We start from the raw sequence: 15,033 nt of genomic DNA, 5'->3' as shown, positions 1-15,033 counted from the left end.
ACTTCAATAACCCACTTTCAGTAATGAATAGATCATCTAGAGAGAAAATCAACAAGGAGACGTTGGCCTTAAACAACACATTAGATGAGATAGACCTAATAAACTTTTATAGAACATTCCATCTGACAGTAACAGAATACAGATTCTACTCAAGCACACATGAAACACTCTCTAGGATAGATCATATGTTAGGCCACCAAAAAAAGTCTTAATAAATTTAAATAGATTGAAATCATATTAATCATCTTTTCTTATCACAGTGGTATGAAATTAGAAATGAGTTACAAGAAGGAAACTGGGAATTCACAAATATGTGGAGATTAAAGAACACAGTACTGAACAACCAATGGGTCAAAGAAAAAAATCAAAAGAGAGATCAAAAAATATCTTGAGACAAATGAAAATGGAAACATAACATACCAAAACTTATGAGATGTATTAAAAGCAGTTGTGAGAGGGAAATTTACAGTGATAAATACCTACATTAAGAAAAAAGAAATATTTCAAATAAACAACCTAACTTTATATCTCAAGGAACAAAAAAAGAACACAAACTAAGCCGAAAGTTAGTAGAAGGAAGGAAATAACAAAATCAGAACAGAAAAAAATGAAATAGAGACTAAAAATACAAAAAGATCAATGAAACTGTGAGCTATTTTTTTTTAATAATAAACCTTTAGCTAGAATTACCAAGATAAAAAGAGAGAGGACTTACTTAAATAAATAAAATTATAAGTGAAAGAAGAGACATTATAACTAATACCATAGAAATTCAAAGGATCATAAGAGACTACTATGAACAATTATACACCAACATATTGGACAACCTATAAGAAATGGATAAATTCCTAGCAAACTACAACTTACCAAGACTGAATTATGAAGAAAAAGAAAATCTGAATGAACAAATTACTAGTAAGGAGATTGAATCAGTAATCAAAAACCTCCCAACAAACAAAATTCCAGGATAGATGGTTTCACTGGTGAATTCTACCATACATTTAAAGAATTATTAGCAACCCTTCTCAAACTCTTCCAAAAAATAGAAGAGGAGGGAACATTTCCAAGTTCATGTTATGAGGCCAGCATTACACTGATACCAAAACTAGGCAAAAATGTCACAAGAAAAGAAAGTTATAGGCCAATATCCCTGACGAACATAGATGCAAAAACCCTTAACAAAATATTAGAAAACTGAATTTAACAATATATTAAAAGGATCATACACATGATCAAGTGGGATTTATTCCAGGATACAAGAATGGTTCAACACCTGCAAATCAGTCAATGTGGTACACCACATTAACAAAGGATAAAAATCATATGGTCATCTCAATAGATGCAGAAAAATCATTTGACAAAATTCAACATCTATTTATGATAAAATCTCTCAAAAAAGTGGGTATGGAGGGAACGTATCTCAACATAATAAAGGCTATAGATGACAAACCTACAGCCAACATCGTACTTAACAGTGAAAAGCTAAAAGTTTTTCCTCTTAGATTGGGAACAGGACAAGGATGCCCACTCTCACCATTTTTATTCCATAAAGTACTGGAAATCTTAGCCAGAGCAACTAGGCAAGAAAAAGAAATAAAAGACATTCAGATCAGAAAGAAGTAAAACTGCCTCTATTTGCAGATGACATGATATTTTATATAGAAAACCCTGAAGACTCCACCAGAAGTAAATTTGAAGGATACAAAATCAACATACAAAAATCAGTTGTTGTGTCTATATACTAACAATAAACTAGCAAAAAGAGAAATAAAGAAACAATCCTATTTACAGTAGCATGAAAAACAATAAAATACTTAGGAATAAATTTAACCAGGGAGGTCAAAGACTTATACACTGAGAATGATAAGATTTTAGTGGAAGAAATTAAAGAAGACACAAATAAATGGAAAGATATTCTGATATTCCGTACTCATGGATTGGAGGAGTATTGTTAAAATGTCCATACTACGAAAAAAAACTACAGATTCAATGCAATCCCTATAAAAATTCCAATGGCATTTTTCACAGAAATAGAAAAAACAACCCTGAAGTTTGTATGGAACTACAAAAGACTCTGAATAGCCAAAGCAATCTTGAGAAAGAAGAACCATGCTGGAGGCATCACACTTCCTTGTTTCAAAACATATCACAAAGCTATAATAATCAAAACAGTATGGTTCTGGCATAAAAATAGAAATAGAGACAAGTGGAACAGATAAAGAACCCCAAAATAGACCCACACATTTACGGTAAACTGACCTTCAGCAAGGGTGCCAAGAATACACAATGGGGAAAGGATAGTCTCTTCAATAAATGGTACTGGGAAAACGGGAATTCTCATGCAAAAGAATGAAATTGGAACCCTATTTTACACTATACACTAAAATCAACCCAAAATGTATTAAAGACGTAAAGTTAAGACCTGAAACGGTAAAACCCTCAGAAGAAAATATAGGGGGAAAGTTTCCTGACATTGGCATTGGCAATGACTTTTTTGGATATGACACCAAAAGCACAAGCAGCAAAAGAAACAAATCAACAAAATGAAAAAGCAACCTATGAAATGGGAGAAAATATTTACAAACCACACATCTGATAAGGGGTTAATATTAAAAATATGCAAGAAACTTTTACAAATCAATAGCAAAAATACAAATAACCTGGCTTTAAGATGGGCAAAAGACCTGGATAGACATTTCTCCAAAGAAAAAAATATTTGAAGATCATAATAATGGGTTTAACTAAAACACAAGCCATAGAGACGTGATGCATGGCAACCTTTTTCAACAACAGTCCCCCGATAAAATTAAATCTTACAGAAAATATTTCGAATGACTTTTTTTTTTTTAATTCTCTTAAGGATGGTGCCATTTCTAGATGCAATGGAGAAAAGTTAATTCATTACACACAATAGATACTTTAAGCATTGGGGCATAATTCCTTCACTGAATACACAAAAAAGACTTGAATTGAGAGTCTGAGAAAGAGAGAAGGGTCAAGAAGGAAGCCTGGGCTTCAGGCTTGGCACCTGAGAAGCTGGGAGTTCTATTTACTCAAACTAGAAACACAGCACTCCACCCCCACCACTCTGGTTGTAGAGAGTTCTGCTGCATCTAGAGAGATATTTCTTGTCCTTTCTGTCCAATCTGCTTGGATGTCCCACAAGCAGAATCACTCCTCATGTCCTGAAACCAAGTTCTCATTTTTCATTCCCCTACATTCCCTCTCTACTTTCAGTTGGTTGGACTTTACCCTGGAGATGACAGAAAGTCAGTGTTTTGCAATCATCAGTTCAAGGGCAGGGTCTACGCAGATGTATCTGTGCAATCTCACAGTGCCTGCCACAGGGCAGGTGCTCCATACATATTGAGTGAATAATTAGTTATGCAATTATGATGACTAAACCATTTGGAACTTCCTAAGCAAGAAAGTGACTTAAGATTTGTCTTTAATAGGATTACTCTGGCTGCAGTGTGCAGAATCTCCTAGAGCAGGTTTTCTCAACCTCGGCACTACTGATATTTGAACTGATTAATTCTCTGTTGTGAGGGGCTGTCCTGTGCATTGTAGGATGTTTAGCATCCTACATCCCTGGCCTCTACCCACTAATTACCATTAGCTCTCCTGTCCCCAGTTATGAAAGCAAAAATGTCTCTTCAGACATTGGCGATGTTCTCTAGGAAGCAAAATTGTCCCGGGATGAGAACCACTGTCCTGAAGGGAAAAGAAAATGAAAGATCAGTCAGGAGGCCATTCACCATATAATGTCATAGGAGGAAGAAGAGGGAGTACAGTCACATTGATTGAAAATGTCTACTATGTGCTGGGCACTTTGCATATGTTATCATATTCTAAAGAGGGATATGGGATAAGAGAGCCCTACCCCCATACCAACTGCCCCCTAAAATCCCTTCAGGGTTACCTGAGGTCAAGCTCCCAAATGATTAAACCCTAAAACAGACACCATCACTTTCCCTGGCCCCATATGAACGCGGTGGAGTCTAATTCCCACGCCATGTCAAAGAGAAGTGTTTGACATTGTTCCATGGATATTAATTTAAGTAATTCTGGGGAGGCCTCAAAGTCACTTTCCAGTCAGGTCCAAGGGGGGACAGGCCAGAAGTTCTTTGCACAAGGTGGTCAAACTCCAGAACTTGGGTATCTTATTCCTTTGTCCAAGCCCTCAGCCACCCTTGGGGAGCCTCTCCCTGGGGACCACACAGCAGCTGGGCAAAGAGCTGAACGTTGGAGCCGACCAGTTTTCCTGGTGAGGTCCAGTTCAGAGGGCCCTGGAAGGTGCCTGTGCATTCACTCAGCAGCCTGGGGACTCGGTTTGCTCCCACCAACGCCCGCTGATTGCTGCTGGTATTAATAACATAAGCAGCAGGAGGCTTTGCACCAGAATCAGGGCTGTCTGGATAATTATCTAGTGGCCTAGGACCAGTCAGTAAATTACTCTGTGACCTGAGAATTCAGCAGGTTACCACCATCACTCAGGCCTGCTCACTTTATTGCTCTCCCCTCCTGCTGCACTGACATTTATTTGTCTCGTTTACATTCAGAGCATTGATTTCATGCCTTTTGTTTTCTGTCTTAGAGGTGAGAAGTAGTTTCTTTAGGAAGGCTGGTTCTCAGGTCAGTGGGATAGCTGTAGTGACACAGGGAGGGGGGAATACTGGAGTTTTTGTTTTCTGCAATCATTTAGTGTGCTCCCAGCACATCAACACCTGCTCTCTGTGGTACTCCCAAACGCATTTCTATCTTTTTTGTCAGAGTTGTGACACTCTCTAGTAAACTGCCTGTATATGTAAACTTGCGTATTGGGGAAGGGAAGGTCAGAGAAGAAAACTCATATCACTCCCTCCTCACACACTACACTTCAGCTATACCAAATGGGAATAGTCCATTCAAATTAATTTTCCCAAATTACTTGGGGTATTTGCATAAACTGTTCCCTTTATCTAGAGCACTCTTTTCCCTCTCCTGCATTGCACTCTTACTCATCTTTCAGGTCTTACCTTAGATGTCACTACCTGCACCCCACCCCGACCCAAGGAAGCTTTTCCTTGCCCATCCAGAACACAGTTACTCATGCCCCTTCTGGGCTGCCATAGCATCCTATACCTTATTTTTATTACTAAATTCAGTTGGTTGCAATTACCTGTTTTCTAGTCTGTCCCATCTTTCAGATTGTGAGCTCAATGAGAACAAGAACCAGCTCACATCTGTTCCAGGCCCCCATTTAAAGTGGCCAAAAAAATGTAATAAGTAGACGTAGGAAGATATATCTTAACTCTGTTTTCCAGGCAAACTCGTTTCCCAGCTTCAGCTCAGCCAAGACACTCACTTACATATCCAACACCACTCTTCGAAGAGAGCTGTTGTGAAGTTTCCCAGTGGGGAACCTACAGCTTCAACTAAGGACTTTATTCCCATTCCCTGCAATTATCTACTTTATCTATCCCTCTTTTCAATTCACCAATTTCTATAAATGCACCTGAAGATAATCCTGTAACTATCATTTATTGTTCACTTTAACTCCATAATCCATCTGAAAAACACAGATATTCCTGTCTCAGCTGATTAAACTGCTTTATAACCTTGATTAAGACATTTACATGCATTCAGCCTTGATTTCCTCTTGCAGAGAATGAGCCCACGATCTCTTAAGTGCCTTCCATCATGAAAGTTTTCTGATTCTAAAATTTTAAGTATATTTTGTGATTCTGCACCATAAAAGTGGCTACCGTTCCCACTTTCTGCAAAACCCTTTTTAAAAAATATTTATTATCATTTTTGGCTGCATTGCATGTGGGATCTTTCGTTGTGGCACGTGGGCTCCCCGTTGTGGCGCATGGGCTTCTCTCTGTAGTTGTGGCACGTGGGCTCAGTAGTTGCCACGTGCAGCTTCTCTAGTTGTGGCGCTCAGGCTCCAGAGCATATGGGCTCTGTAGTTGTGGCACACAGGCTCCCCAGTTGCGGCACACAGGGTCAGTAGTTGCAGCGTACAGGCTTATTTGCCCTGCGGCATGTGGGATCTTAGTTCCCTGACCAGGGATCGAACCAGCGTCCCCTGCATTGCAAGACAGATTCCTAACCACTGGACCACCAGGGAAGTCCTGTAAAACCCTTTTTGATAAACAAAATATAAATCAAGTAATTAATTAAAGTAAATAATTTACATACTTTTTCCACAAAGGTGCAGTATGAAAGATCATAATCTGGCCCCAACTTACTCGTCCAACCTGCCCACTCCATTATCATCACAAACTGCTTCTAGTTCCTCTCTGCACAGATGTTTTTCTAGCCAATGTGCTCTCTTACCCATGCTATTCCATCTGCCTTTCTCCTCTGTACACCTGGAAAACTTCTAATTCTGTTTTGAAACCCAGCTATGGTTAACTCCTCAGGGAAGTCTTCCTTGATTTGAGATGCAGCATGGCACAATGAGTAAGGGTTTAAATTGTAAAGTCAGACAGATTTGGGACTCTAATTTGGCCCACCACCTATGGTGGTGGAAAAGTGACTTAATTGATCTGACCAAGCCTCAGCCTCCTCATCTGTGCAATGGGCATAATAGTTCCTACCTCATAGGGCTACAAGGATTGAATGAGGTAACCTAAGGAAAACATTTGACTCAGCTCCTGGCAAATAATAAGTATTGTATAACATTTAGCTATTATTATTGACTCCAGGTTAAAATTAATCACTTCTGATGCATACTTATCAAGCTGAATTTTACATGCCTGTCTTCCCTACAAGATTATGACCTCCTTAAAGTTCAGAGACTTATTTGTATCTGTATTCCCAGAACTGTGCCCAGCACGTAGTAAGTAACGAATAAATGTTTTAAGTTAAATTGAATTATACGTTTAGAAACAAAGGTATTCTTAAAAGAACAAGAATTTAAAATAATACTTTAAATAAAGTAAGGTAAAATAAAAAATAAAAGTGTACAACATGTTATCTGATCATGCTCTAGATTGGCTGTGACACTTTCACATTCATGTTCAGGTTTTCACTTTGATTCTCACAGTGAATTTATGTGGCAGGTATTATTATCCTGAGTTCACAAATGAGAGAAAGGACTTTGATTTTGCTTCAGACTCACAGAGCAATTTGCAGAACCCAAACCTGTATCACTTTTCTCCCCTCTTATGCTTCCCTTGCCCACCCCCACCCCCCAAAAAGGAGTAGCTCAACCACTCTTAAAACTCAGGTGTAAGATTTTAAGCTTCCACAAGTGATCCCTCACCCAGCACCCAATGAAAGTAGGCACAAAGAACAGGGCCCTTCTCCGAGATGCCATTCCCGCTGGTTACTGCGGCCCCGACTTCTTCGCACGCTGGTGGAGAAAGCATGCATGTGCTGTACATTTCGCCCTCAGCATTCAGGAGACACTTGGTTTCTGCCAGTGCTTTGGGCTCCTCCAGGCTTTTCCTGTACTTTTGTGCAGCTGAGAAGGTGAAGCATAAGGGTATCAAAAGCTGCAAACAGTCCCTACCTATGGAGACAGGCATTTACTAGAAGAAAGAACGGACCAATGGCTTCCCAGAGCATTGTTCAGCCACATTAGAGAAAGGATTAAGCAGATACATTCAGCTATTCTAACAGATTTTCTTTAAGCTTTGAATACGCCTCTCACCCTCACTCAGATAATCACATTAGTTTTGTCATTAAAAGATCCCTTTTGTAGAAAGTACCTAAACCGCTTAAACCACCCAGAGAGGTTGCATACATTATCAAACACCAAGACAAACAAAAGGGATTTTCTGTTCCACATCCCAGTTTTCCTTATTTCTCAAAAAATCTGGGAAATCAAGGTAGAAATTATTTTGCAAATGGATAGTGGCAGGACAGCAATTCTCACTCCTTCCTTCCCTGGGAAGTCCCTTAGCAATCAGAACTGGGAAGGCTGAAAAACTTCTTCTGCACTGGGGCCAGCAGAAAACAAAAGTTTAGCCAGAGATGAAGACAGCAGAGAAAGGAGGGGGGTAGAAAGACTGTGCTTGCCTCTCTGCCACAGGAAATTGCATTTGGAACCAAGGAATGGTAGAAAAGCACAGGATTTGGGATCAGACCATGCCATTTACTAGATCTGTGGCTAGTGGTTGGGGGTGGAAGTTTCTTCATTTTTCTTGGCCTCATGGTCCTCCTTTATAAAATGGAGGTAGGTAATATCTGCCTTGCTTCCCGCACAGGGAGGTTAAGGGGCTCAAAATGAGAAAAGGCAGGCAGCAGAGTTCATGTAAACTATGATACAAGCATTACAGGGGAGGTTTCTTTTGGCTTTCTTTTTATAACCCCCATGATGATAGGAGCTATGTCTATCTTTTTCACAGTAACATGATGGGTGCCTAACCCTTGGTACATGATGAGTGCTTAATATCTTTTTTTAAATAGTGCTTTTATTGCCTTTCTCACCAAGCTCCACCCACCCTGCAAACTTCCAGCCTTCAAGTCTCAGTTCAAATGTTACTTCTCCTTTAGAGCCTTCCTCAAACTTACAGGATGAATTCATCACTTCAGCTTTCATGCTCCCACAGCATTCTGAATGCAACCCAAATTCTTAGCCCAAAGTATTTAATCATCTGACATTGTGACCATCTCTCCCCTTTAATAGTGAGCTTCTTGAAAACAATAGGGCTTTGCCTTTGAATTCTTACTACCTAACACTGTACTGCATAGAGTAGCCATTCAATAAACGTTTGAATGAACAAATGATAAATGAACAAACAATCCAAAGAATTGCAGTTATTCGGCCCAGTGAAGTTCAAGGAGTAACTTAAGAATTAAGTTACTTAAGAATTCAAGGAGTAACTTAAGAATCAGACTTCAAAATAAAGGTTATTAAATTTTAGAGACGATAATGTGTCTGTACTATACATTGTGCTACTGTGTTTTTTAGAGCATAAGACTATTGGATGAGCTGAATAAACCATCAGTTTTTCATCTCCTTTGTTGGGTAAAACTTGAGGAAAGGGCCTTAAATTATAATGGAGAAGATTTAGGTTAAACTAGAGTTTCTCGACACCAACATTATTGCCATCTGGGGCCAGACAATTCTTTGTTGTGAGAGGCTGTCCTTTGCACTGCAGGATGTCCACTAAATTAGATGCCAGTACAACCCACCCCCCTCCCCATACACACACATACACACCGACTTGTGATGACCAATAACATCTCCAGACATTGTCAAATGTCCCTGGGCGGTAAAATTGACACCAGTTGAAAACCACTGGCTTAGACCTAAAGAATAAACTCCCGCAGGTGAGGGTTTTGTGGCATCAGAAAAGGAGACAAAAGAGGTGGTGTAACTCTGACCATGAGTTCCTCAGAGATAAAGCAGATGATTTACTTTACTGCTTTATATTGTACCTTCCATTCTGAAGGTAGATAGATTAACTAAATGAACTGACATCACGATAACATATGAAATGTCTCCTGTCGACCGTGAGATTTCTGAAACAAGAATAATCTGATAGCCTGTGTCGATGAAAAAGGAGGCCATTTATCAAATCATCTGGCTAATTCCACTGTACTGCACTTATTCAAGGGCATTTACTATATATCCTCAGTGTCATAGCACCTTACATATCACCTGAGCAAAAAGTTTCACTTGGAGTTTAATATCTTGGAGTTATTGATTGATGGTTTTCTGCACGCCTTTCTTTGGCTATTTGCATCTAGATTTCAGGGGCTACAAAACAAAGAAAAGCAGTTAAAACCACTCTCCCAAAGCTAAGGAGGAAGTTTGGTAACAGATGCAAACAACATTGCATAGAAGCACCTGATTCCCTATCTCTGCTCTGCCTCCACATGGCTGGTGAGCTGCCACTGGTCCCATTGTTCATCTGTGAGCCAGGTAGGGTAATAGTAGATACAAATGTCTGAGTAGATTCAGAAGCAGTTTTCCAAACTACTTCATTTGTGTTACAAAACATCATTCCTTCCCCTTATTCAACTATCTACAATGACATTTAAACTGGCCAACGAACATCTATTCAGAAAAATTTTGACTGAGAGTGTTCCTCCAGACACTGTAAAATCTATATATTTCTAGATTAAGTCAGATCAGCAAATACACACACACACACCCCAATATATATACATACCTGTAGTATATTTCATTAGCTCATTACAGTTTAATCATTATACTTTGGTGTTATGATTTTCCTTTATACTGAAAGGTCATATAAGAATGAATACAGTGAAATTTAGCAATATGTATAGAGAAATTGAAAATCTTATTCATTACATTTTTCCACTTTCTGAGGCTCTTTCAGGAAGTTCCTGCCTGGGACTCTCCAGGCTGATTGATCTTAAGTGCAGTGTGAACTGTTTAACTGACTTTGTTTTCCTCTTTGCAGATGGCTGATAAAAAGCTTAGAGCCAAATTTTCTTGGCCTCTATCATCAGAAAATGTCTAGAATTCCATGGCAGCATTCCCCAGTGTATGTTTGGCAGAGCATTCGTTCTTAAACGTTGTTGAAAAAGGGGTTATAGATCAAGTAAGTTTGGGAAATGTCACATTCTTGTTGATTTCACAATGAACGTGGCATATCAAAGTTTTGAGAGATTCTGTAGTAAAGATAATCTGTTTAAATTTATTTTAACCATGTTCAAACAGTTTGATCATGTACTTCTTTTTTATGTAACACCCACTTACGTCTGGCCTTACTAGCATTCTGTGGAAACTGTTCGATAAATGCTGCTTTATGGTTTGCATTCCTAGATCCATTTTACATCCCTATCCCTTTTAAATCTCTCTGTCCCATTTATGCTGTGCTACTGTATATCTTTTAGATCACCTGAAATCCTTTCAGAACCAAGTGTGACAAAAATTTTAAAATAAATAATAAACATGTGAGCTATATGACCTTGGGCAAGTAACTTTCACATTCCAGGCCTGGGTTTCTTATTAAAGATGTTAGTCATGTTAAACACACATGTAGAACTAAATGATCCCAAGACTGCTTTTCAGCTCTGCAATTGTATGTATCTCCACTATTAGGCAGCAAAATCTGTTAAAACCAGCCCTTTCCTTCACCCCTTGCGTTGAAAAGTGGCTCCAGAGAAATCTACCCACTTGAATGGCTATTTCTAGTCAGTGTTCTATTCCCACCTAACATCAAGGCAGAGTTATATTCAGTTCCTTTGATAAAAAGTGCCAGACTGATGGAGTAGGAGAGGGAGCCTGAGGCATGAGTAGTTGAAGTGAGGGAAAATCAGTGAGTCCAAGTTTTAGAGGTACTGAGTACTTGGAGACCCAGGGAAGCCCAGGGCAGGAAGTGCTTTCCAAAATCCAGGGAAGCCCAGGGCAGGAGGTCATGTAAGCACATCAGAGCTGTGAAAGATGCTTGGCTACAGAGATGGACAGAACGCTTGGCCTTTCCACCCTGGAAAGTATCCATTCGTATAAATTTACCAAGGGCCTACTGAGACCAGCTGCCCAGCGCCGCGCCATTACTAGATGCTGATTACTAGAAGAAGTAAGGCATAGTCCCTGCTCTCAGATAGTTTGGTCTTCCTAAAAAGAGGGTGAAAACATTTAGCAATTTATTGCTAAATGTTTGGGGCATGTGTACTAAATTAGAGGTGGTCAGGAATTGCTGAAAGGTACTGGAGATGCAGAAATGAACAAGACAATCTCTACCTTGATGAAGTTTACATTCTAGCTGACACCCTAGGTGTGAACCTTGTTCTGTGACAGCATAGATTTGAAAGACTACTCCTTTGGGAAAGCTGAGAAAGACTTCACAGGAGAGGTAATCAAGTTGATCTGGGCTTTGAAGGATGCAAAGAAGTTTGCCAGTGAAAACACACTGGAGGGTAGTGATGAGAAGGGAATCAGACAGAGGAGCAGTATTTTATTTTATTTATTTATTTTTTTAAATACATTAATTAATTTTTTATTTTATTTTATTTATTTTTGGCTGTGTTGGGTCTTCGTTGCTGCGCACGGGCTTTCTCTAGTTGCGGCGAGCGGGGGCTACTCTTCGTTGCGGCGCGTGGGTTTCTCATTGCAGCGCGTGGGTTTCTCATATCGGCACGTGGGTTTCTCATTGCGGTGGCTTCTCTTGTTGTGGAGCATGGGCTCTAGGCCTGCGGGCTTCAGCAGTTGTGGCATGCAGGCTTCAGTAGTTGTGGATCGCAGGCTCCAGAGCGCAAGCTCAGTAGTTGTGGCACACAGGCTTAGTTGCTCCGCAGCATGTGGGATCTTCCCAGACCAGGGCTTGAACCTGTGTCCCCTGCATTGGCAGGCGGATTCTTAACCACTGCACCACCAGGGAAGCCCAGGAGCAGTATTTTAGAATAACAGAAATTTTTGTGTTTGAAGTGCAGGTTATTAGGAAAGTGAAAGGCAGCAGTAAGAATGGGAAATGAGTGCAGAGAGGTAGATCCCAATTTTTGCAAAGACTGTACCAGGGATCACGTGATGGGTTGGCTCAGTGGAGTCAAATGTACTACAGTTGCAGGAGAATTAGGATGTTTGGGGTCTTCTTAAGAATGTATTGTGGTAAGTACAGTATAGTAGCAGCTCCTGAAGTATATTTCCTGAACACTAGTTCCTTGAGCTCACATCCCATCCCATGCTTTGATTACCATCTATTCACCATGGCTCTCCAACCCAGACTGGGTTCCAGATCTTTACATCCAACAGTCCTACTTGACAGCTAGCTCCACTTGGTTATTTCAAAAGTATATAAAACTCAGCATGACAAAACTGAACTCATAATCTTCCTGCCAAACCTGTTCACCCAGTGGGGCTTTCTTTCCAGTCTATGGCACCACCATCTATCCAAGCGCACTAGTCAGAAATCATCAACCTTGACACCTGCCCAACTCTCATCTCATATAAAACTCATCATCAAGTCCCACTGGCATTCCTTACCAAATCTCTCTCAAATTCATCCACTTCTCATTTCCACCTCTACCACCCTAGCCAAAGCTCTCTTTCTCTTACTTGGACAACTGCAACTGTGGCCTCCTATATTACATGCTTACCCCCTCCAGTACACTCTCCAATTTACAGCCAGAGTGATCTCTTTAAATGAAAATCTGTTCATGTCACTCCCCCGAATAAGGACAATCGACGGTTTCTCATTCCTTATAAAGACTCCTTATCATGGTCTACTTGAATGAGCTTCCTCCCTGCCCAGGTCTCCAGATTCATCTTATGTCACTTTCTCTGTGGTCATGTGGTCATCTGCTGTCCCATACAGAGGCCTTCTTTCAGTTCCTTGAGTATACTACACTCAGGGCTTTTGCACATGCCGTTTTCTCCACTCCTCTTCTAGTATAGCCCCCATTTACCGTTTAGATAACCTAAAACGTCACATCTCAGAACAGCATTCTCTTGCTCCCGCAGACCAGCTCAGACTATTCGCCGCTAAATTTCCTAATAACCCCACTGTTCATAACACTTATAATTGTACCCTCTGTCTGTATAATTTGACATTTCGTGTCTTCCTCCCACTGGAATGTAAACCTTATTAGTAGAGACACTGTGTTTGCTTTTTCACCATTGTATCCTCCAGGTTCCAGAACAAAATCTTACGCCTTGTAAATGTTCTGTAAGAACATTTCTGTAAGCAAAAGTTGTATTCTTGATCACCATTTCGGAAAGTCACAATGCATATTTACAGATTTAAAAAAAAACGATTTAACTTTGTTTAACCCCTCATTTTCCAACCTTGCTTAACTATGGATCTTTCTATTACATAAGTCATTGGCATTTTGTTGGACACCTGTGTTCCAAGAAACACTGTTTGATAGTTATACACTGAATTGCTTGAGCTGCTCTTCCTCCACCCTCATCCTAAATAGTGTGTCTCTGAAGCCATGCTTTTATGGTCTTATCCCTCCCTAACCATCTGAGAGTTGTGGGCTTGTGAGATGGTACAGCCTCAGGGGCCTGAGGACACCATTCTGGGAAGTCGTGACAGGCCTTTTGCGAGCAGAGAAGAGGAAGCTGATCTGCAGAGATGAAGCAGCCCTGGGAAAGGAAGCGTTCGGCAGGGCTCCCCTACTCCAGTGGGATCAGGTAGGACAACAGGAGTGAGGAGAACTGAAGGCACATGCCTTGTCTGAGGAAATTCAAATTCAGAATTCTCTTAACTAGTGGTTCTCAAGGTGTGATTCCCCAGCGTCATCTGGAAACTTGTTAAAAATGCAACTTCTCAGGATCCACCCCAAGACATATTACAAACTCTGGGATGGGGCTCAACAATCAATGTTTTAACAAGCCCCTCGGGTAATTCTGATGCACATGCACACTTTAGACTGCTAGCCAAACTACAAATAAAAGAAGCAAATCGTACGCACTGGTTGACAACTGGTGACCTCTGCTGTAAGCGAGAGAAAGTAGCAGTCCTGACTTTTAATGACTTTCCACACCCTAATTCCATTCTTTCACAATTCCTAGTTACCCAAGTCCTGGAGCTATTCCTGCACAGCTTCAAAAAATTCCCTCTTTTGCTTAAGCTGGTTTAATGAGGTTTTGTTGCTTGAATTCAAACAAAGATTTAAGCTACACCAATAAAGTCAAAACAACAAAACAACAACAACAACAAACAAACCTGGATGCAAGGCTTGGTTCTGCTAAAAATGAGCTGTGAGGCCTTAGACAAGTCCCTTCTCTCTGGGCCACAATGCCATCACCTACGAATGATGTGGTTGGACTGGATGACATCCGAGTTGCCTTCAGAACTCTCTAATATACTAGACTAGACATTGGCTCCTCTGGAGAATCTCTTGACTCTACAGATCCCTTAAGAAAGATCTCTAAATTTCTTTAGTTCTGCCCATTGACTCTAGGTAGTTACAGTAACAAAGACAGAGAAAAAAAAACACACTCCAACTCTCTGTGTCTCTCTTTCCTGGTGTTTCAAAGGTATCATCTAATAATTAGAGGGATGCTTTAAATAAGGCTTATTTGATGCTTCAATTCTTTTTCAATTTAAAATTAAATTTTAGCATATTATAATTAGGCCAACTTTAGTTAAGGTTGCTATCTGTCATGAAATGTAC

This window comes from Balaenoptera physalus, assembly GCF_965194825.1.
Source record: "Balaenoptera physalus genome assembly, chromosome: 10".
Lineage (NCBI taxonomy): Eukaryota > Metazoa > Chordata > Mammalia > Artiodactyla > Balaenopteridae > Balaenoptera > Balaenoptera physalus.
Note: the sequence above shows the minus strand (reverse complement) of the source record.